The sequence below is a fragment of the Sminthopsis crassicaudata genome, chromosome 5 (assembly GCF_048593235.1).
Source record: "Sminthopsis crassicaudata isolate SCR6 chromosome 5, ASM4859323v1, whole genome shotgun sequence".
Classification (NCBI taxonomy): domain Eukaryota; kingdom Metazoa; phylum Chordata; class Mammalia; order Dasyuromorphia; family Dasyuridae; genus Sminthopsis; species Sminthopsis crassicaudata.
Window position 1 is genome coordinate 198,628,804 of NC_133621.1, and position 23,619 is coordinate 198,652,422.

General features: G+C 37.6%; 1 protein-coding gene across 3 annotated transcripts in view; it reads right to left on the minus strand.

Annotated features, from left to right (window-relative positions):
* Positions 1-15,113, minus strand: part of ADA2 (adenosine deaminase 2) — a 79,220-nt gene extending 64,107 nt beyond the window's left edge. Inside the window, exon 1 of one of the 3 annotated variants that reach the window (XM_074269413.1) lies at positions 14,985-15,113. The gene's annotated coding sequence lies outside the window, so the exon portion shown is untranslated. Of the gene's footprint in view, positions 1-4,286; positions 4,418-14,984 lie in introns of those variants that run through there. The other 2 variants (XM_074269412.1, XM_074269410.1) reach the window with 2 other exon arrangements.
* Between the last annotated feature and the right edge of the window lie 8,506 nt (positions 15,114-23,619).

Genomic DNA, 23,619 nt, shown 5'->3' on the forward strand with positions numbered 1-23,619 from the left:
GAAAGGACTGCATTTGTAATCCTAGCCTAATGATCATCCAAAGAAAGAGGTTTTGATACATGGATGACAGTTTTGACATGACTCACTAAAATAAAGTCTAATGGAAACAGATCAGATGACAGAGGTGGCCAAGCAAGAGGGCATCCTCTGCTAATCTACCAGTCTGAGAAAGTGTCATCCAGAAACTCTCACACACACAATGCATAATGACAGGGTGATCCATCTTATTAAAATTAAAAATTTGTTATTTTTTTTAAATTACAGAACTAAATAAGTGTAACAAATAAAACAATTAAACTTCCAAATGATGTTTTGCTAAATTTGAGGCATTTATACTTCTGAAATTATTAAGACTTTGGGGATATACAGAACAAAAAGCATATATACTTTATAATATATGCAGGAAGAAGAAATGCAACAATAGCATAATGTGAAATATTTATAACAATACAAGCATGAAAATCTCAGTAAAATAAAATAAATTTGCAAAAATTCACTGTATATGTGTATATCATGCCATTCATATAAAATGCCTTACAATATAGATTTTTCTAGGTCAAGGGTTGACAGTCTACTACTCACTCTGAATCCCACAAGGCAGTGAGCTAAAATATTTAAAAATTAAAAATCATTCTCAGCTTTCAGGTCAAGTTTGACTACACTTCCTTTAGATTCCAAGAAAAAGCTATCTTGCAATGTATTCTAATTGCTTTGTACATGATTTTCTCCCTAATAAAGATATAATAAACATATAAGTTCAGGAATCGTTGTCATGTACTTTTGTATCCTTTGTGACATATCCATATTCTGGGACAAATAGATCATTGATCCAAAGTTAAATAGTTTATCATAGTATTATAAATTAAGATCTATAAAATATATTGTTGATAGTGTTTTGAAGTGATCCAAACATTCAGGATAATAATTTGGAAATGTTCCCAAAGGGCTATAAAATTATGCATACCTTTTGGTCCAGTAATACCACTATTAGGTACGTCTGTTTCCCAAAAAGATGAAAAAAATTTAAAAGGACCCACAAGTACAAAAATATTTATGGCAACTCTTTTTGTGGTGGCAAAGAATTGGAAATTGAGGTGATATCTATCACTTGAGGAATGGCTGAACAAGTTGTGGTATATGAATGTAATGGAATATTATTCTATAAAAGATGATGAGCAGGCTGATTTCAGAACAGCCTTACATAAACTGATGCTTAGTGAAGTGAGTAGTACCAAAAGAACATTGTACATAGCAACAAGAAGATTATGTGATGATCAACTGAAAAGAGCCATCTGAATCTAGAGAGAAAATTATGGAGACTGTATGTAGATCAAATCATAGTATTTTCACCTTTTTCTTTGGTTGTTTGGTTGCTTGCTTTTCTTTCTCTCAGGTTTTTTTTTTCTCTTTTGATTTGATTTTTCTTGAGCAGCATGATAAATATAGAAATATCTTTAGAAGAATTGTTTAACCTACATTGGATTGCTTGCTGTCCAGGATAAGGGAAGGATGGAGGGAGAAAATTTGGAACACAAGGTTTTGTAAAAGTGAATGTTAAAAACTATCTTTGCATGTATTCAGAAAAATAAAAAGCTGTTATTAAAAGAAAAGAAAAAAATGATGAGCAAGTAGATTTCAGAAAAACCTGAAAAGACTTACAAGAACTGATGCTGAGTGAAGTGAGCAGAATGAGGAGAACATTGTACACAATAACAGCAATCCTGTGGGATAATCAACTAAAATAAACTTAGTTCTTCTCAACAATACAATGACCCAAGATAATTCTATGATGGAAAATGCTGCCCACACCCATAGAAAGAAATATGGAATCCGAATGCAAATCAAAGCATATTATTTCTACATTTTGTTTCTTTTTTGTTTCTTGTGTTTTTTCCTTTTTGTTCTGATTCTTTTCTCACCCATGACTAATGTGGAAATATGTTTATTATCATTGGTTATGTATAACCTATATCAGGTTGTTTATTATCTTAGGGAGAGGGAAAAAAAATGGGAGGTTAGGCAAAGAGAAAAAAAATTCAAAATCTTATAAAAGTGAATGTTGATATTTAACCTGTATTGGTTGATCTGCCAACCTGGGAGGGGGAAGGAGGGGAAAATTAGAACAAAAGGCAATTGTCAATGTTGTAAAATTACCCATGCATCTATCTGGTAAATAAAAACTATTAAAATATAAATACATAAATAAATTGTTCAACTCTTTAAAAAAAAGTGCATGTTGAAATCTAGCTTTGCATGTGATTTTTAAAAAAGTACTATTAAGTGAGAGGAGGGCAGAAAAGATATCAAAGGTCATCTAATGCATGTCCCTTGTTAATAGGTGAGGGATCCAGGTTACTTATACCTTCGGAATCTAATACTTAATGTGCAACAAGAAAATTGGATTTACACACATATGTTGTATCTAGGTTATACTGTAACACGTAAAATGTATGGGATTGTCTGTCATCTAGAAAAGGGAGGGGATAATTTGGAAAAATGAATACAAGGAATAATGTTATAAAAAATTACTCGTGCATATATACTGTCAAAAAAATTATAAAAATAAAAAAAATAGGTGAGGGATCTGAGGCTCAAGACCCCCAGAGTCACACAAGGTCATTTAGGATTTGAATGCAGATCCTTCAGTCCCTTCATTTTATAGATACAGGAGGTTTTTCCAAGGTCACCCAGGTAATAAGTCCCAGAATCAGGTCCTCTGACTTCAAAGTTGGCTTTTTTACTACTAGGATACATTCCTTCAAAAGGTTCGGTTGAGAGTGGAAGAAAAGTCATGGAAGATGGTTTAGGAAAGATTTCCTGAACCACTGTGGTTCATGGTACTGCTAATCTCGGGAGGACTGTGAACCACAGGAGGAAAACTTCCTAAACTGATTACAGAAGAACACAATTGAGCTTGCAAAATAGCTGACAATTATTTTCAATGCTCCCACGTCACTATAGCCTAAGGAGAGCTGTTTGGGCACCTCCGTCTCCATGCTTGGCTGTGATAATGTGACTGGATCACTAAGTCTCTGAGAAAGTCAATTCCATCCAGGGTAGCTTAAACGAGGAAATTAAACTCTGGAAAGCCATTAGAATGAAGGTCTGAAAAAGACATTAAAGAGCACACACTTCAACACCTCGTGTTATAGGGAAGAAGAGTTCGCCCCCAGAAAGGCCTGCCCAAAGCCACTAGATACGTGCGAGCGGATCCGAGGCTCCGTGTCCGGACCCCGGTCTAGCCTGCTTTTTCCAGGCCATCTTACGGTCTGTCCAGCGTTCCAAGTCTCATGCTCACTATCTCCCGGTCCCTTTATCTCCGCCCCCATCACCCTGGCCCACACTCTGAGGATGTGCGCCTTCACGGGTGCGTTATGACCTCCCCTCCACTTTTTCCAAAGCGGGAGAGAGACCGCTGGGAGAGCACAAGCCTGACTGGCGGCAGGGGAGGGAGGCAGCCAAAGACTGCCCCGCAGGCTCCTCTAAGGGGCGTTTTCCGTCCTCAGCCGTCCCGGACCGGCAGGCCCAGAGCCTTCGTCAGCAGAGAGCCCTGGCTTTGTGCTTCTTGGATTGGAGAGACAGGGACGGACAAAGAACAGAAACAGACGAGGGCACACACGTGCCGAGCAAAGGGTAAGGTCTGGGGAGATTCTGGTTCTCCTCCCGGGAAGAGGGTGAAGGAACGGCCTTCCACACGGTGGAAGCTCCGCAAGTGCTCTGGTTTAAACAAACAAGAATAAATGAGGCTGAGAAAGCCGCGGGGCAAAGTGAGATTACGCCCTAATTACGCAGCGCCGCCGCCCAGGGGGTGAAAGACGTGCGCAGCCCGGTCCGCGTGTTTCCCGAGCCCGGCGTGGAAAACGCCCCGGCCCGCAGAGCGGGCCCTCCCTCGTCACAAAAGGCTGAACGAAAGCCGAGCCCTGGGGCATGAAGGGGGCCGAGGGGAGCAGCCCAGGGCTCCGCCTCTTCGCGGAACAAATCCGAGTCGGGCCGGGATGAAAGGAAGAGCTCGGGGACTCTGGCAGCGGAGGGACTGCGACTACCCCCCTTGGTTTCTATTGGCCAGCCTGGGGCAGGCGGCAAGGTTTAACTCGGGGGCCGCGGGCACTCGGAGGGACGCCCGGCCGGGGCCCCTCAGCACAGAGCGGGGCACGTGGGGAGGCCGCCCCGCCTGGTGCTCGCGTGGGCTCCGGCCGGCATATGCATCAGAAAGGAGCTCCGCTGGGGAGCGCGCGGGGCTTTACCTACATCAATCATTCTCCGTAGTTTTGCTTTGCTTTACGAACCTGTGGCAAAGGCAGAAAGACCAACGGGCCCCTGGCTGGGCTGTTTGTTCTCCTCCCAGCTGCTTCTGTCTCTCTCGGGCTCCTGGACACAAACAGCTGAGCAGAAAAACAACTACCACCTGCTCCCTCCCCGCCCGGGATACCCCCCCCAAGTCCCACCCTCTTCGGCTTACTCCCGCGCTCAGTCCGTCCCTCCAGCCAAATTCCCGGAGCGGCGGCGGCAGCTGACATCCCCTCCCTCCGCGACGCTCCCGGGCCTTCCGCGCTCCTCCCCCAGGCCACCGAGGAGCCGCTCACGGATCTGTCTGCGCCCCGGCCTCCTCTCGCTGAGCCCCCTTCCAGCAACACACTTGTGCCTCCTCCCCAAAGTGACCCGGTCCCGGGAACCCACTCACGGCATCCCCCTGCCCGATTATCCGCCGCCGTGCCCAGCCCTTGTTCCGGGGCTCCGGGCTCGGGAAGGACGGAAGGGGTTAATACAGCACGGTGCAGGAGGCCAGCTCCAGCCCGGCGGGGCTCCTAGCTACCGAGCCGGCCAGACACAGCAAAAAGGGAGGGGAGCCATCCCGGAAGGAGAGGGTACAGGAGTCTTAGAAAGGAGGTCAGAGTCTCAGAGGCTTCAGGCTAGCTGGGACTGAGAAGTGCTTCACGCCCTGAAGTGCGGGCTCCACGCTCTCTCCCTCCCTCTGACTGTCTCTGTCTCTGACTGTCTCTGTCTCTCTCTCTCATCTGTCTCTGTCTCTGACTGTCTCTGTCTCTCTATCTCTCTCATCTGTGTCTCTGTGTGTGTGTCTCTCTCTCTGTCTTTCTCTGTCTCTTTTTTTCTTCTCTCTGTCTCTTTTTTTTCTTCTCTCTCTCTCTCTCTCTCTCTCTCTCTCTCTCTCTCTCTCTCTCTCTCTCTCTCTCTCTCTCTCTCTCTCTCTCCCTCCCTCCCTCCCTCTCTCTCTCTCTCTCATCTGTCTCTGTGTCTCTTTTTTCTTCTCTCTCTCTCTCTCTCTGTCTCTCTCTCTCTATCTGTCTCTGTGTCTCTTTTTTCTTCTCTCTCTCATTTGTCTCTGACTGTGTCTCTCTCTGTCTCTCTCCTTGTCTCTCTCTCTCTCTCTCTCTCTCTCTCTCTCTCTCTCTCTCTCTCTCTCTCTCTCTCTCTCTCTCTCTCTCTCTCTCTCTCTCTCTCTCTCTCCCTTCCTCCCTCCCTCCCTCCCTCCCTCTCTCTCTCTTTCTCTCTCTCTCTCATCTGTCTCTGTGTCTCTTTTTTCTTCTCTGTCTGTCTCTGTCTCTCTCTGTCTCTGTCTCTATCTGTCTCTGTGTCTCTTTTTTCTTCTCTCTCATTTGTCTCTGACTGTGTCTGTCTCTCTCTCTCTCCTTCTCTCTCTCTCTCTCTCTCTCTCTCTCTCTCTCTCTCTCTCTCTCTCTCTCTCTCTCTCTCTCTCTCTCTCTCTCTCTCTCTCTCTCTCTCTCCCCCTCCCTCCCTCTCTCTCTCTCTCATCTGTCTCTGTGTCTCTTTTTTCTTCTCTCTGTCTCTCTGTCTCTCTCTCTCTCTGTCTCTCTCTCTCTGTCTCTCTGTCTCTCTCTCTCTCTCTGTCTCTCCCTCCCCCTGTCTCTCCCTCCCCCCTCTCTCTGGCTCTGTCCCCCCTCCCTTCCTCACACCCTACTAATTAAATCCTTTTTCAAAATATAGGTTGTCACAACAGACTTGAGGTCTGGGAGTCAGAAGCTCTCAATTGTTGCTATTTAATAGGTCCCTAGTGCCAGTCAGTAGTAGGCCCCACTGATGTAGCTAAAGCAGAGGTTCCCAAATTTTTTCAGGTCCTGTGCCCCTTGACTTTTAGCAAATTTTCCCATATTGCCCCTTCAGTGTTAAAAAGAAATAAATCTCAGGGCATACTATATACATAAGAACTAATATAAAAAGATCACTTTTAGTAAGATAAAATGATTATTTATCAAATATTCCCATACCCCCCAACAAGCTTCTCATATATTCAAGTACTACTATTCCAAAATGCCCAAGACAGTGGTTCAAAGATTTTTGATAGTACACCTATATCGGTTAAAAACTTTTAAACATATACACCCAATATGAATATATTTATGTAATACACTGATGATTATGTACTTTGTAAAACTTATACAAAAATAGAAAATTTTAATATCCGATCCTAGGATCATTATGGAATTATTAGAATTTATTAAAGCAGTGGACTGATATGATGAGGTTTGTAATTTAGGAAAATCATTTTGGCAGCTGTATAGAACAGAACAATTTAATTCAGCAAAGTCAATTAGCAGATTATTGCAAGAGTCCAAATGATAAAGCTGATGGGGACCTGAAGTATGATGGTATCTGTGAGTAGAGGAGACAGATGTAAGTGAAATGGAGGGAAAAGAGACAAAATAAGGTAAATTATTGGATGTGTAGATTGGGAAAAAAAAGAAAAGTTAAAGCTGAACTTGGATGACTGGGAAGATAGTGGCATTCTCCCCAGTAATTTAGGAATTTAGAAAAGGAATGGATTTAGGAGAAAAGATAATGTAATGAGATAAGGGATTTGGGACTACTTACTCATGGCTACTCATCTTGTGACTCACTGTGTCCCACCCAAATGAACAGAGAGGAAAGCAATGTTGTTACTCACAGGATGCTGTACTGGCAAGAAACACCCTCCCTAAGGAGCCCCTACCAAAAGCCATAATGTGATCTGGGGGCCAAAGAGCAGATATGCTAGAGGGGTTGGAATTTTTCCAATGATATCATACCTACTATGTGTGCCTAGATAGCAATTAGGTCTTAATTAAAAAAAAAAATCCCATCATTAGTTTCTTCAAGTGGATCTATTTGTGATATAAAATTTGCTATTCTGTCTCTCTCTTAAGAATTTATATTACTATTTATGTAAAAGAAGCAGTATAACATATTGCCAGGATTGGCAAACTACTGCCCATGGGCCAAATCTAGCCTGTCACCTGTTTCTGTATGAACCATCAGCTGAGGATGTTTTGCATTTTATTTGTTTTGTTTTTTAATAGCTTTGCAGGCAATGGGAAAACAGAAAACAGGCTAAATTTGGCCTGTGAGTTATAATTTGTCAATCCCTAGGTGCTGTAATGGAATGAACCCTGCATTTGGTGACCAGAAGATCTAGAATTGAGTTTTAATTTCCTCAATTTATTTGGTTCAGAACTATGGGCAAGATAATTAGCTTTTTTGAATATCAATTTCCCCATGTGTAAAATGGTTATAAAAATACCGTTGTGATGAAGGATCATGTACAGACTACTTAAGAAGGCACTATCCATGTAGAAGTCCCTGGGGAACTGCTTTAGGTGCCTGCAGGACAGAACATGCATAGACATCACATTTTTCTCTGTCGTGGCTTGGGAGTAGCTTTCTCCCACTGGCCACATAGCCAAGAACTGTTGGTGTCTTTTACATGACCTGCAACAACAAGGACCATATGACCAGTAATGTTACAGTGCTAGACGTTTTCTCTGATCCACAAAACTTCTCAAAACTCTCTAAAAAAAAGGATTATGAAAAGAAGTAAAGCAATTGCAGCTGTCTAAACAGACACAGGTTGGCACAATGGCAAAAGCTCCAGGTTTGGAAAATCAAGCATCAAATTCATTCTAATTGTGTGATCTTGGGCAAGTCACTTAACCCTGTTTGCCATTTCCGTATATTTACAAAAAAACAAAAAAAATGGAACCACAAAGGGTCAGACTTGACTGAAGTGATTGCATAATCATAATCACCGACAGGCTATTAGACACCAAGAACCTATAGAGGCAATTTTGTTACCTAATGAACTCATATCAGCTCACCCATGCTCATCCCATCCCACATTCTGACAGGGCTTCATTTGGAATCTATCAGTCTATGCTTTTCGATTTGCTACAATTGCCTTGCTGCTGCTACAGTCTCTACCAACATCCCACCCCACCCCTGCTCTTGCCCCTTCCATTCTAAGACAAAAAGCAACTTGTCAATTCCACATCTAAGCACTTGGCACTTTTCAAAGGATATGATGGTATGGGAAAGTGGGAAATTGCTGTCCCTGAGGATGCTATGCAGCAGTGTTCAGCCAGAGAAAACTACAAAGCAGAGGGAACTGGAGCCCAGTGTCATCACCTGTGGGACTCTTCTCAAGGTCAGAAAGAAAGGAGACTGAAATCCAGCCAAAGCCAGTTCTGTCTCTCCAGAAGTCACTTGGGGCAGTCTATGAAAAGTGAATTACCTAATATGGGAGAGTCCCAAATAGCTTTGTGATCTAATACTCAGGTATACATTATCAAAGGAGAAGGAATCAGAAAGTAAGCAATATAAATAAATATAAGAAAATAGAAATAATAATAAAGGGGGGAGAGATTGAAATTATCAAAAATCTCTAGAAGAAGGAAATTGAGTTAAAAATCTTGAATATAATCAGATAAATATACTTTGAGAATATTGAAAATGGAAAAGAAGATGTCCTTTGGGACATAAAAATGTGTCCAATTATCTCTGAATAAATATGAAAAAACAAAGGAAATTAATTTCTTTTTTGGGTTTTTTTTGGCCAGGCTTAAGTGTTAAGTGACTTGCACAGGGTCACATAGCTAAGATGTGTTTAGTCTCTGAGGTCAAACTTGAACTCAGATACTCATGACTTCATCTAGCTGCCCCATCAATTTCTAACTCAAGATGCCATGGAAGCACAAAACGTTCCCAAATGGTTCCAGAGAGAAATAAGAATCATGAAAGCAGCATTTCTAGCTTGCCAGCAGAAATAATTGACATAATAGGAAAAACCTGAATCCATGATAGTAAATATTTCCAAAGAAACAAAAGAGAGAACAACAAATTGGGAATATAAATATACAAAAATAATGGATAATCTGGAAGAAGAAAATTTCTCTGGAATGCAAAATATTGATAGAGGAAAAAGCCTGAAAAGAAAATGGGCTAAACCTCACAACACTGTGCCTACAGGTGAATAAATGTGGTTTTTTATTTGGTTTTTCAGTTTTGTTTTGTTTTTATGTGTGGGGGACTACATTAAAGGATGGGAAGGACTAGAAAAGGAAAGAGGGGAAGGAGAAAATAGCAGAGAATGAGTCATACACCCTAATCAAGTCAATGATAAATAATGAAGGAAAAATAATTCCTGTAATCTCTCAGGAAAGACTAAAAGAGAACAGATAAAATGAAAAGGGGATAATATTAAAAATCAGAATATCCAAAATCATTTGATTATGTCAATAAGTATAGGAAAAGTCTTTGACAAAGTACAACAATCATTATATATTTTTAAAAAATTATAAAATATAGGCATAAAATGGTTTTGTGATAAAGAGAGCCATCTGCATCCAGAGAGAGGATGGTGGCAACTGAGTGTGGATCACAACATAGTATTTTCACTATTTTTGTGGTTGTTTACTTGCATTTTGTTTTCCTTCTCATTTTTTTCTTTTTGATCTGATTTTTCTTGTGTAGAATGATATTTGTGGAAATATATATAGAAAAAAATGCACATGTTTAACATATATTGCATTACTTGCAATATAGAGGAGGGGATGGGGGAAAGGAGGGAAAAAATTAGTATACAAGATTTTGTAAGAGGAATGTTGGAAATTATCCATGTACATATTTTGAAATTTAAAAAAGCTTTAATTTTTTAAAAATTAAATTAAATTAACAATTCAATTCAAAAATAAATAAAGATATATATATATATATATATATATATATATATATATATATATATATATACATATACGCATAAAGGGACTTTATTAAACATTAACCAAAAGCAAGTATCACATAGAATGAGGGCATGCTAGAAACTTTCCTAATAAATATCTTGGTAAAGGAAAGATGTACACTCCCCCACTATTATTTGATATAATTCTACAAATGTTAACAATTTCCATAAGACAAAAGAAAGAACTAAAACCTTAAAGATAGTTTTTAAAAGGAAAGAAAAAGAAAATATTATCTCAACTTGCTGAAACTATTTCCTGATGACATAAAGGTTTACTTAGAAAATCTTAAGGAACCAACTCCAATATACTTGTGATAGAGAGAATCATCTGCATACAGAGAGAGGACTATGGGGACTGAATGTGAAGCCAACATAGTATTTTCACCTTTGTTATTGTTGTTGACTCACTTGTTTTACTTCTTTCTCATTTTTTTTTCTCTTTAGATCTGACTTTTCTTGTGTAGCATGATAAATATGTAACTATATTTAGAAGAATTGCACATGTTTAACCTATACTGGATTACTTGCTATCTAGGGGAGAGGTATAGGGAAGAGAGAGGAAGAAAAATTTAGAACACAAAGTTTTGTAAAGGTGAATGTTGAAAATTATCTTTGCATGTATTTTGAAAAATAAAAAGTTATTATTATTTTTTAAAAAGAAAATAAACCCTAAGGAAACATAAAAGATACTAATTGAGATAATGACTTGAGCAAAATTCCAGGCTACAAAATGAATTCATAAAAACCAGGCATTTCCATATAATAACAAGACTAAAATAATTCCATATAATAATAAAATCTGAATCAATAATTTAAAGGGAAATCCAATTCAAAAATAACTACAAATGCATAAAGGGATTTAGGGATCAATCTACTAAATCACATAAAATACTTGCATAGATTCAATTACAAAGCAATTTTTAAAAGATTTTTTAAAAATTAAAGCATAACTTAAGTAGCTATGGGATAGTCAGTCATTAGAGCTGAGTTATGCTAATATAATAAAAATGGCAAAACTACCAAAGTTAATTTAATTTTCAAAGATACTTTATAGAACTTGATGAAATAATAGTTTTCAACATTTCTTTTGTAGGATTTTTTATTCTAATATGTATAGAAGAATTGCATATTAGATTACTTACTCTCTATGGGAAGGGATAGGGGGAAGAGAAGGAAAAAAATTTTGGAACATAAGGTTTTACAAAGGTGAAATGTTGAAAATTATCTATACATGTTTTGAAAATAAAATCTTTAACTTTTTATTTAAAAAAACTTTGTATTCTAAATTTTTCTCTCTCTCTCCCTTATCTCCCCTCTCCCTAAAACAACAAGCAATCTGATATAGATTAAATATGTGCAATCCTATTAAATAAATTTCCATATTTGTCATGTTGTGGGAGAAAAAGCATATCAAAAGGGAAAAAAATACAGAAAAGAAAAAATCAAATAAACAACAACAACAACAAAGGTGAAAATACTGGGCTTTGATCCACATTCAGTCTCCATAGTTCTCTCTGGATGCAGATAGCATTTTCCATCCCAAATCTATTGGAATTAACTTGAATCATCACATTGTTGAGAAGAGTCAAGTCCATCACAGTTGATCATCACATAATCTTGCTGTTATTGCATACAATGTTTTCCTGGTTCTGCTCACTTCACTTAGCATCAGTTCATATAAGTCTTTCCAGGTTTTTCTAAAATTAGCCTGCTCATCATTTCTTATAAAAACAATAATATTCCAACATTCACGTACCATAACTTATTCAGCCATTCCCCAACTGATGGACAGCTACTCAATTTCCAGTTCCTTGCCACTACAAAACCGCTGCTACAAATATTTTTGCACATGCAGATCCATTTCCCTCTTTTATGATCTCTTTGGGATACATATCTAGTAAAGAAACTGCTGGATCAAAGGGTATATACAGTTTTTATAGCACTTTGAACATAGTTCCAAATTACTAGAAGATAAAGTCATAATCATCAAGGAGTATGGAGAATTATGAAAGAGAAAATGGATAACTATAATTACATGAAACTGAAAAGCTTCTGCACAAAGTCAATGCATCTAGGATAAGGGAGGGAAAAGGTTGAATGAGAAAAATGTCATTGTATTAAATTTCTCAGATAAAAGATTTGGAATCTAAGATATCCAGATAACTGAGAGACAGATACAGAAATAGAGACAGAGAACAAAAGTCATTCCTTAATACATAAATAATCAAAAAAATACAAATAGTTTCCTAAAGAATGGCAAATACAAATCAAAAAAACACCCTAAGATTCACCTCACATCTGGTAAATTGGCAAAGATAACATAAGATGGTAACAATATTGAAGGGGATTGTGGTACGGTGGGCATACTGGTGCATTTGTTGGTGGAACGGTGAATTAGTATGACAATTTTGAAAAACAATTTGCGAATTATGCAAATGAAGTGATATTTAATACATAAAAAATTGGCCATTGCTAGTGAATAGTTTATGTAAATAGAAATATCTATGAGGACTCAAGAGTTAAAGTGGTGAATAACACATATTTCCCCCACAACAGAGTTCCTGCATTCCCCTGTCCCCACAATAAGATTATTTTTCCCTAAAAGGTAACAAAGAACATAAGTGGGATCTATTCCCCTTAACAAAACTTCTTGGCCACCCAAAGGTATTCAAAAAAAAAATCAGAACTCCTCCAAATAGATAGGAGTCTGAACACTTTCTTTAAGTTGCCCATATTCTGCCCTTGCTAATCAGATATGATTCCATATTGAGATGAGTATCATGTAGTTTATATGCTAACAAAACTGAGAACACAAAAGTACAGAAATGCCATATGTATATTATATATATATACATATATATCACATATATATGTATGTATATATATATATATATACACACACACACACACATATATATATATATATATATATATATATATATACACACACACACACACACACATATATATATATATATATATAAATTATCAGACTAGATGGAAATCTTAAATAATCCAATCTCAGAAAAAAAAAAACAGATCTAACTATAAAAGACCTAACAAAGAAATCACTCCTGAACCTGATAAGATCTATAGGAGAATTCTATCAAAACTTTAAAGATCAGTTAGTACCTATATTTCACTAATAACAAAACACAAGAAGCAATCATAGAAAAGGAGACCTCATTCTAAAAAGCTACAAAATACATTTTTAAAAATCTAAGGATCAATTTATCAAAGCATGTAAGATTTGTATAGTTTCAATCACAAAAAATTAAAAAAGAATTTTTAAAAACAATCTAAACATCCGAAGAAATATTCAGTGCTCATGGCTAGGTTGTGCTAATAAAATAAAAATGACAATACTACCAAAATTAAATTATACTATTTTAGAATGTTGCACAGCACCTAGTAAGCACAATGCTTGTTGATTAATTGATTAATATTTCAGTGAGCACAAAAAAGTTTTTGTACTATTCATAAATAAATAAAAATTTAGACATTCAGGTAGTACAGTGGATAAAGCACTAGTCAGGAAGTTCTAAGCTCAAATCTGGCCATGCTTACTAGATGTATGACCCTAAACAAGATACTTAATCATAGTTCACTTCAGTTTCCTCACCTGTAAAATGGGAATGATAAAAATACTTACTTCCCAGGGTCTTTGTGAGGCTCAAATGAGACAATAATTATAAAAACAGCTTAGTATGCTGCCTAGCATATAGTAAGCTCTATATAAATATTTGCAATTATTACTATTAAACTATTTTCTATTTCATCTTATGCTTTTGTAATTTTTGACCCAATTAGATATTCACATATATTTGCTTATAGATTTGCACAGGGATGCAACAAATCAACAAACATTTATTAACTGCCTCTTATATGACCAGTGCTGGGATACAAAGACAAAAATGTATTTACATTAGCCCTTGTTTTTGTAAACTTACTCAAGAAACCCTTCTGGCCCAGAGTCTACAGAGAAAGATAGCAGCCTTTAGAGGAACTCCTACCTCCTTGGAAGAGGGAATATGATGTCTACAGGATGGCTTTCATGCCTTCCCTCTCCATCTAGCCAGAAATTTCTGATTACGCATGGTACTTATTGACTATACCCTACAATTTTGGCCTTTGATAATTTTTAATTGATAATTTCTTTGTCATTTTTGCTCAGATTTTTCAAAAATAAAAGGAATTCTTTGGTATGGAGAATCCCTCCACCAGTATATTAGTAGCTTAAGGTCTTAAAGAGTTGGCTTGGGCAACGAGAGGTTGAGTAAGCTAACCAATGATTTCAGCAGATTCTCAGCATTATTTCATTCTCCATCCCAACTGTCTAATGTAGGTAATTCTTGCTCTCCCAACCCACCTGCATGCTTGCTGAGAGTGGGGAGTGTGTCATATGCTTTTTTTATTTCTCAAATTACAGTGTCTAGCACTTTTTCCAATGGCAAAGCCTGTTACACAAGTATTTGGTAAACCAAATTGGAAAATTTACTACTACTCCTAAATAGAAAATTTACTACTACTCCTAAATAGGAAAAAAAAACTATTATGTAAAAATGGGTCTCAATTTACTGTTGAAAATCATCCCTTTCAAGTCATCCTAGTCAATTATTTCTCTAGTCACATATAGATTAATTATAGAGGATGTCTGCTTTGTTCATTTAATATTTTTGCTGTTGAATGAATTATGTTACCCATGGAACAAAATGTTTCATCCTCATTCACAATGGCTCTGTAACGGGGGAGGGGAGGGTTGCAAGGCAGGATGGGGATTCTTTTCACTTAGTCAGGGGAAAACTGAAGTAGTGGGAGAAGGTGGGCTTGCAGCAGGCAAATTCCTAAATGGAGCCAAGCCTCCTCAAAGTTGAATTTGCTCTCCCCCAATAGGTAGTGGATTCTCTTGGTTCACACAAGGCAAATAAATAACTATGGAGACACTAAAAGTACTCACGGTTCAAGCTGTGCTCAGCTCTTTGTGCTGACCACGGAATTTAGACTCTCTTTAACCCTTTTTTTCTCTTTCTTTCTTCCTCTTTCTCCCTCCCTCTGTGAAAGGACTCCCTAGTCGAGTCTCAGGTTTCAGATTCTGTATCCTCAGGAATTATGAGTTCTTTTTTTTTTTTTTTTTTTTTTTTAAACTCAGATTACACTTTCCAAGGAACTCCCAGCTCCACCCATCTGGTACAGAAGTGGCAGGACTAAGTGACAGGGGGCTTCTGGACCAGGCTACTTAGCAGCTGTTTGCCAGAGGGCTAAACAGAGTCCAGAGGAGCTATTTTATTGTCAGATCTCCCTGTCCTGTTGGTACAGTCCTTCCAAGTCTAGGGGGGCTGGCTGCTGGCTGCAGGGACCAGAAATTCTGAGTGTAACAGCCTGGCTGCCTTTTTAGAGAAGCCTTTAGACAAGGCTTCTGAGCCACAGATTCTGACTTTGCATTCTGAGCGCTCCTACCCACCAGGAACAGCAGAAAGGAGAAAAGGGGGAAAGGAAGGTTGGTTTGATTGTTTTTAATTTTTTTTTTTTAGTAATAGGATTGCCTTCTTTCTAAAAGGCAAAGAGAATGGAGAGAAAGGAAATAGGAAATGATGTGAAATATAGAAGACATAGATAAAACTCAGGAGCACTCCCTGTTACCTTGGCTAACTAGGGAGTTAAAATAATAAGCATACAACATGAAAATGGGGTATAATTGGAAAGTGGAAAAATATTAATTTCAGAATTAGGTACGAGCTAAGCAGAATCAATAGTATTACCCAAAACCTTCTAGTTCCTGTGGTATGCAAGGTTATGTGCAGGACCCAGCTCTGCTTCAGAGTTTCATCCAAGAGAAATTATTTTTCTGGTAATATTAACATGGGACATTCCAAATATAGTGAAGCAATGTGGTAAAGTGGTTAAAAGTCCTGAATTTGGAGTCTGCCACTATTACTTACCCATGTGACATTGGATAAGTAATTTCATTTCTCCAGGCTTCAGTTTCCCCATCTGTAAAATAGGATGATTGGAACTAGAACAAATCTAAGGTCTCTCTATTCTCTAAGTGGATCTGTGGGGAAGTAGGTGCATCAATTTCCTGCCTGACTTGGAGGGGAGGAAGGGGAAATTCTTTTTGCCCCTTCATCTTTCCCAACTGCACACTGTTGCTTAACATCCTGAGATGCCTCTATAATACCAAACCTCTAGGATATTGTACCCTTAGGAATGTCTGCTCCATAGATGGCAAACTTAGTCTCATATCATTTTTTTTCTTTTATACTCCATCATCATCTTGTATTCATTGACACTTGGCTCCCTCCAGATGGATGACAGCTCTGACAACCTTTTCCAGCATCGGTTGCATTTTTATTTAGTTGTCTCCTCCCCTATTAACCACTCCCAAACCCAAAATACTCCCTGTTCTCCATTGAGACTTCAGTCTCTACTTCTATCTCCATGATTTAGTAATCTTTCCTCTCTAGAGATTCTAGAGATTGGAAATTAGGGGATGCCCATCAATTGAGAAATGACTAAACAGGTTGTGATAAATAATTACAATGAAATACCATTGTATATAAAATTCAAAAAAATCTGGTAAGTTTTATTGATGATGAATTGCATTTATTGACGCAAAGTAAAATTGAGCAGATGAATTGATGCAAAGCAAAATGAGCAGAACCAGGAAAACACTGTACACAGAAACATCAATATGGTAACAATGTTCACTGTAAAAGTCTTAGCTACTCTGATCAAGACTGATCCAATTCCAGATATTCAATACCCAGTTGGAAATAGGAGATCAGAGGTCAATCAAGACAATTTCAAAGGAAAAATTTCCACCTCCATAGAGAGAACTGATCTGCTTTGAGGGCAAATTGAAGCAAAATTTTTTCACTTTATTTTTCTTGGATTTTTTTGTTTTCTTTTACAATATGACTAATTCAGAAGTACATTTTACATGATTTCACATGTATAATCAATATTGTATTGCTTGCCTCAAGGATAGAAGAGGGGCAGAAAGAAGAGAGAATTTAGAACTCAATTTTTAAATGTTAAAAATGTAATGTAATTGAGAAATATTTAAACTAAAATCAAAATTTTCTTTAAAAGACAGAAAGAGATTTACTCAATCCACATTTAACTATTCCATCTAGGAATAAGGTAGCTATTATCTATTGACCTCCAGTCCAGTCTTCCTTCCTCAATAAGTTCAATGCTTGACTCATACTCTTTTTCTTTTCCCCAACTCCTGACCATGATCATAGGAAAGAATCTTACCATATCATTTTAACTCTGCACAGAGATATTATACTTTTGATCTTGTCATCCCTCACAAGTATTTCACTTCCATGTTTATGAACTCAAGAAATTTTGTCATCTGATCACAGTCTATATTTTTTTCACTTGTAAAGCAGAGTGACCCTGTTCTTCATTCCTTACTATGGCCTCTAATCCTTCCAACCCTCAATTCTTTTCTAGATTTATCTTCCCTGCAAATCTTCTTTTACCCATTTTGATCCATTGGTGAACCAGTTCAATCTTATCCTGTCCTCTTCTCTACATAACCTGATCTCTATCTTTTTGAAAATCTTGCCCTGCCAAACCTAACTTTAAATTACTTCTACCATCAATTGACATCAATTCTATTCACAAGATGCTAAATGCAATTAGAAAAAAATCACAACTCAGAGAGCCATCTGCATCCAGAGAGAGAATTATGGGGACTAAGTATGCTTCACAACCTAGTGTTTTCACTTTTTTGTTGTAGTTTGCTTGCTTTTTGTTTTCTTTCTTACTTTTTTACACTTTTTTGTGCAACACGATAAATGTGGAAAGATTATAGAAGAATTGTACACGTTTAACATATTTTAGATTTACTGTCTAAGGGAAGGGTGAGGGAAAGGAAGACAAGATTTTGCAAGGATGAATGTTGAAAGCTATCTTTGCATATATTTTGAAAATAAAAAGCTATTATTTAAAAACAACAACTTTAAAAGCTGGGGAAAAAAAGAATCACAAAATAGGACTACCTGTCTCTATTACTAATATATGTCATATAACCTCATTGTTTATACCTCCTTAATCAATTCTCTATTCCACCTACCACTTTATCTTTTCCAAATCAAATCTCTCCTGAGTCATTTTCCCCTTCTCTTCTTAGTTATGAAAATTGTTTCTATATTTTTCTGAGATAAGATCATTCACTAAGAGCTTCCTCTTCTCTTCTCCTTATCTCATATCACTGAAATGCTTTCTCCTTTATATCCTCCTTTACCCATTCCACATGAACAGATTGCCCTTCTCCTTGCATAAGGGATACCATTGCATCCCCTCTTCTCTAGAAAATTATCCTCCTCTATCATTCCCTACTCTTTCACTAATCTTTTGTCATTCCAACTCATCTGATTACTATCTACTGCCTACAAACAGGACAGTGTCTTCCCCCTGCTCAAAATCTCTCGCTTGATCCATATATCTCTGCTTCCTTTTGTAATCAGACTTCTAGAGAAAGCTCTCAATCTGACTTCTGAACTCATCATTCAGCTGAAATTGTTTTCTCCAAATTACCAATGATCTCTTAATCACCCAACTCAAAGGACTTTTCTCAGTCCATGTATTTCTTGACTTTTCTGTGATACTTTGACATTTGATCATTCTCTTATTGATACTTTTTTCCTGGTCCTCCTCCTATCTATGTGATTGGTGCCCAGCAACCTTTTCAGCACATTCATCTATATCATATCTCCCCAAAGCTGTTAGACCTTCTTTTTTCATTCTATGCTATTTCACTTGGTGAATTCAATTATCATCTCTATGAAGATTATCCTCAGATCTACTTATCCAGCCCTAACTTCTGCCCTGATCTCTAGTCTCACATTTCCAGCTACTTACAGGACATCTGAGATTGGATATCTTGTAGACATCTTAAAATACATGTCCAAAATTGAAATTACTTACCATTAATCATTTCTCCCCAGGCTCTTCCTTCTTCCTAACTGCCCAATTATTACTGAGTATATCACTATCCTCCCAGTAACTCAAGCTTGCAACTTAATGTCATCTTCAACTTTTCACTCTTTCCATCATATCTAATCATTGCCAAATCCTATTAATTTCTACTTTCTTTTTTTTAATTAAAGTTTTTTTTATTTTTAAAAGACATGCATAGGTAATTTTCAACATTCATCCTTACAGAATCTTGTATTCTAAATTTTTCCCTCCCTTTCCCCACATCCTCCCTTGGATGGCAAGTCTTCCAAAATATGCTAAACATGTGCAATTCTTCTATATATAGTTCCACAAATATCATGCTGCATAAGAAAAATCAGATCAAAAAGGAAAATAATAAGAAAGAGAACAAAAAGCAAGCAAACAACAAAAAAGTGAAAATATTATGTTGTGGTCCACACTCAGTTCCCAAATCCCCTTTCTGGATGTAGATGGTTCTCTTCCTCAAAGATCATGGGAACTGGCCTGAATCATCTCATTCCATCAGAATTGATTATTGTATAGTCTTGTTGTTGAAATATATAATGATCTCCTGGTTCTGCTCATGTAAGTCTCTCCAGGCCTCTCTGAAATCATCCTGTTAATTTCTATTTTCAAAACATCTCTTGTAGAAGCCTTCATTCCTCTGACACTTCCACACTGATATAGGCCCCCATTAAATCATGCCAGGATAATTTCAATAACCTGATATTTGGTGTTCTGCCTCAAATCTCTCCTCACTCCAAAGAACCTACATTAAGATGTCAAACTGACCTTCCTCAAACACAGATCCTGACCATGTCACTCTTCCTATTCAGTAGGATTACACTCCCCATAATCTCCAAGATCAAATATAAAATCTTCTCTTTCACATTCCAAGTCCTTCGTAATCCAGCCCCCTCCCCAACAAGCTCTACAATTCACTGACTCTGGTCTCCTTGCCCTTCCTCTCAGAAGACACTCTACAATGGTTTTTTCCATGCCTGAAATTCTCTTTTTTCCTAATATCTATCTCCTGCCTTTCAGGTTTTCTTCAAATCCTAGTTAAAATCCTACTCTCTAATGTTTTCTTAGATTAAGGGCGCTTGCCTTCCCTCTGTTATTTATATCCGGTATATTTTGAGTTTATCTTGTCTGAAGAGTTGTGTGCATATTGTTTTCCCCTACACTGTAAGCTCCTTGAGATCAGATAGTCTATTTTTTACTTTTTTTGATCCAAAGTACTTAGCACTGTGACACAGAGCAGGTGCTTAATAAATCCTTATTGACTATGAACCGATATCCTGGTTTTTGACTTCTAAGTTACTTAATCTCTCTTTATTTCAGTGTATCTCCAAAATGAGATAATACTATAATGAGGAAATAATAACACTTACTTCATAGGGATGTTGACAGGATCCAATTTGGTTCAATCCAAACCCAAACCAAACCTCTTCCTTGTGAGCCTCAGTAACTTACTTAACATCATACCTCAGGTGGCTATAGAACTAGCACTAGAAACCAGAAATCCTCATCACCAATCCAATACTGCTTTCACCATACTACTGCCTCCCCAGCCTTCGCTAATAAACATAACTAGACTAGAAAACTATGGATATATATGTAAAAGAGAAAGATCATGTGCATATTTTGTTTTATAGCTAAGAGTTGCTAGGCTGGGAGTATGGCTTCATATTTTTTAATTTTTATCTTGATTCACTGCTAAATTTCTCTGAAAATGCTGACTCTGTATGTAGAGCCAAATGACCCATCTGAAAAAGAGAAGGACAAGTGCTTTCTACTGGAGCCCCAGCTCTTCCCACAAACCTTTTTTCTGGAGCATGTAATATATTCCATAGTACATTTTTAACACCTTTGGAAGAGGAGGATTGGGAAGAATCAGAGTTCAGCTAAGACTTCCTGACTCTGCGATCTAACAAGTATTATATAATCTTATCCTTCGAATGAAACCTAAACCCCAGAGACTGGGAATTCTGTGAAATCACCAAGGACATCACAGCCCTGTAAATCGAAAGCATCTGCCCCAGTGTCTGGGCTAGTATCCAGTTCAGCGGGCTACATTCCCAAAGTCATTCATCAGGGTGCTCAAGTCAACCTGCCCTTTAAAATAGTGTTCTTACTAGCTTACTTTAGGGCCCTATAATCAGCTGCTTTCAGGAAACACTATCGGCTCCCTATGTTTATGAGAAAAAAATTTTCTTTAACCAGTAATACCAGTAATATATATTACCAGTAATATATTGCACTACCACCATCATCAGCAAACCACCCAGTCTCACCCCAACAAACACACACACAGAGACTGTCCCAGCCTTAAAGCCACCTGATTCTTTTATCCCTTTCTACTTAGCTACTCATTAGCCAGCTTAATTAGGCTGGCAGAGGCTCCAGCCTTTTGCAATTCTTTGGGGAAGACTGGAGAGGAGAATTCTCAGCAGTTTTATTTCCTGGAGCTAAAGCTGGGGGGTAGGGAAAAGACCAAAGGAAAGAACAGAAAAGAAGGGGCTGACTTTTTTTAGCTATTAACTTCTGAGAAAGGAGCAAAGGCAAGCACATTTTCTCTACTTGCCCAGAGTTTCTTTTTTCTAACATTAAGAATCTGGAGGGTAGAGCCAAGATGGCAGAACTGAGCTCTTCTTACCAAACCCCTCCAAAGATCTTTAAATAATAACCTAAAACAAATTCCACAAAAGATGTGGTGAAATAATTGACCAGCCTAAGACTATTTAAAAGTTTGACAGAAAAAGTCAATCACAGTGGGGGGAGTGGAGCCCCAGCAAACCAAGAGTAGCCGTTGGGAGTGAATGAATCAGCAGCTGCAATAGCTGTTTCCAGAGGGCTCAGCCTACAGACATATATATAAGGGGTCAGAAGGAGACTAGAGGGGCTCTCTTTGCTAGCACTGAGGCAGGACTTTGGTGCTTTGTTCACAATCCGACCCAGGTCTCAGTACTGGGTAGCAGTCCCTGGATGAGAAGGAGCACTAACAAACCAGAACTTGTGGAGCTTCATCACAGTCCAGGGCAGAAAAGAGTGCTTGTGGTCATTCTCAGACCAGAGCACAAGCCACAAGAGTAGTAAACTTACACATTCAATTGAGTATCATCGAAATCTAAATACCCTCCAGGAAGGTAGGAAGGGAAAGGGACGAGAGAAGGGGGGGATGCTCATAGAAAGGAAAGTGGATTAGGGGAGTCAGAGCAAAACACTTTTGAGGAGGGAGAGGGTGAAAGGAGAAAGAATAGAATAAACAGAAAAAAACAGAATGGAAGGAAATAGTTATCAATCATAACTATAAAAAATTTTCTAAACAAGTTTCTCTGATAAAGGTCTCATTTCTCAAATATATAGAAAAATGAGTTAAATTTATGAAAATAAGAGCTATTCCTCCAATTGACAAGTGATCCAAAAATATGAACAGCTTTCAGATGAAGTAATCAAAGCTATTTATAACCATATTTTTATTATAGCTTTTTATTTACAAAACATATGCATGGGTAATTTTTCAACACTGACCTTGCAAAACCTTCTGTTCCAATTTTTCCCTCCTTCTCCCCACCCCCTCCCCTAGATGGCAAGTATTCCAATGCATGTTTAAATATATTATAATCATATTTTAAATGCTCTAAATCACTAATGATTGGAAAAATTAAATCAAATTAAACAATATTAAAGGCAAATTAAAACAACACTGAAGTACTACTTCATAGTTATTAGGTTGACTAATAGGACAGAAAAGAAGAATGATAAATGTTGGAGGAGATGTGGGAAAATTGAGACACTAATGCACTGTGTGGTGGAATTGTGAACTGATTCAACCTTTATGTAGAACAGTTTGGAACTCTGCTATTTATAGTTACTATTTATAGCAGCTTTTTTTCTGGTGGCCACGAATTGAGAAATGGCTGAACAATTTGTTTTTTGTTTTGATTATAGCTTTTTATTTACAAGATATGTACATGGGTAATTTTTCAGCATTGACAATTGCAAAGCCTTTTGTTCCAATTTTTCCCCTCCTTCCCCCAGATGGCAGATAGACCAATACATGTTAAATGTGTTAAAGTATATGCTAAATACAATATATGCATATATATGCATACAGGCTGAACAATTTGTGGTATATGATTGTGATGGAATACTATTGTGATATAAGAAATAATAAAATAAGGGAAATGTTTTCAAAAAAACCTGGAAAGACTGACATGAATTGATGCAAAGTGAAATGAGTAGAACCAGGAGAATACTGTGCATGTACAGCAATACTGTAAGAACATCAGTTGTAAATGACTTAGCTATTTTCAACAACACAATGATCCAAAACAACTCTAAAGGGCCTATGAAAAATGCTCTTTATTGCCAGAGAAAGAACTGATGGAGGCTGATTACAGTTTGAAGCATAGGTTTTTTTTTTTTAATTTACTTTTCTTGGGTTTTTATTTTCATCTGTTTTCTTTTACAATATGACCAATATGGAAATTCTTTGCATGATTACATATGTATAATATATATCAAATTATTTGCTTTCTCAATCAGGATTGTAGGGAGGGACAGATGGAGGGAGATAATTTGGAATCCAATGTTTTAAATATATGTTGAAAATTGTTTTGATATGTAATTGAGAG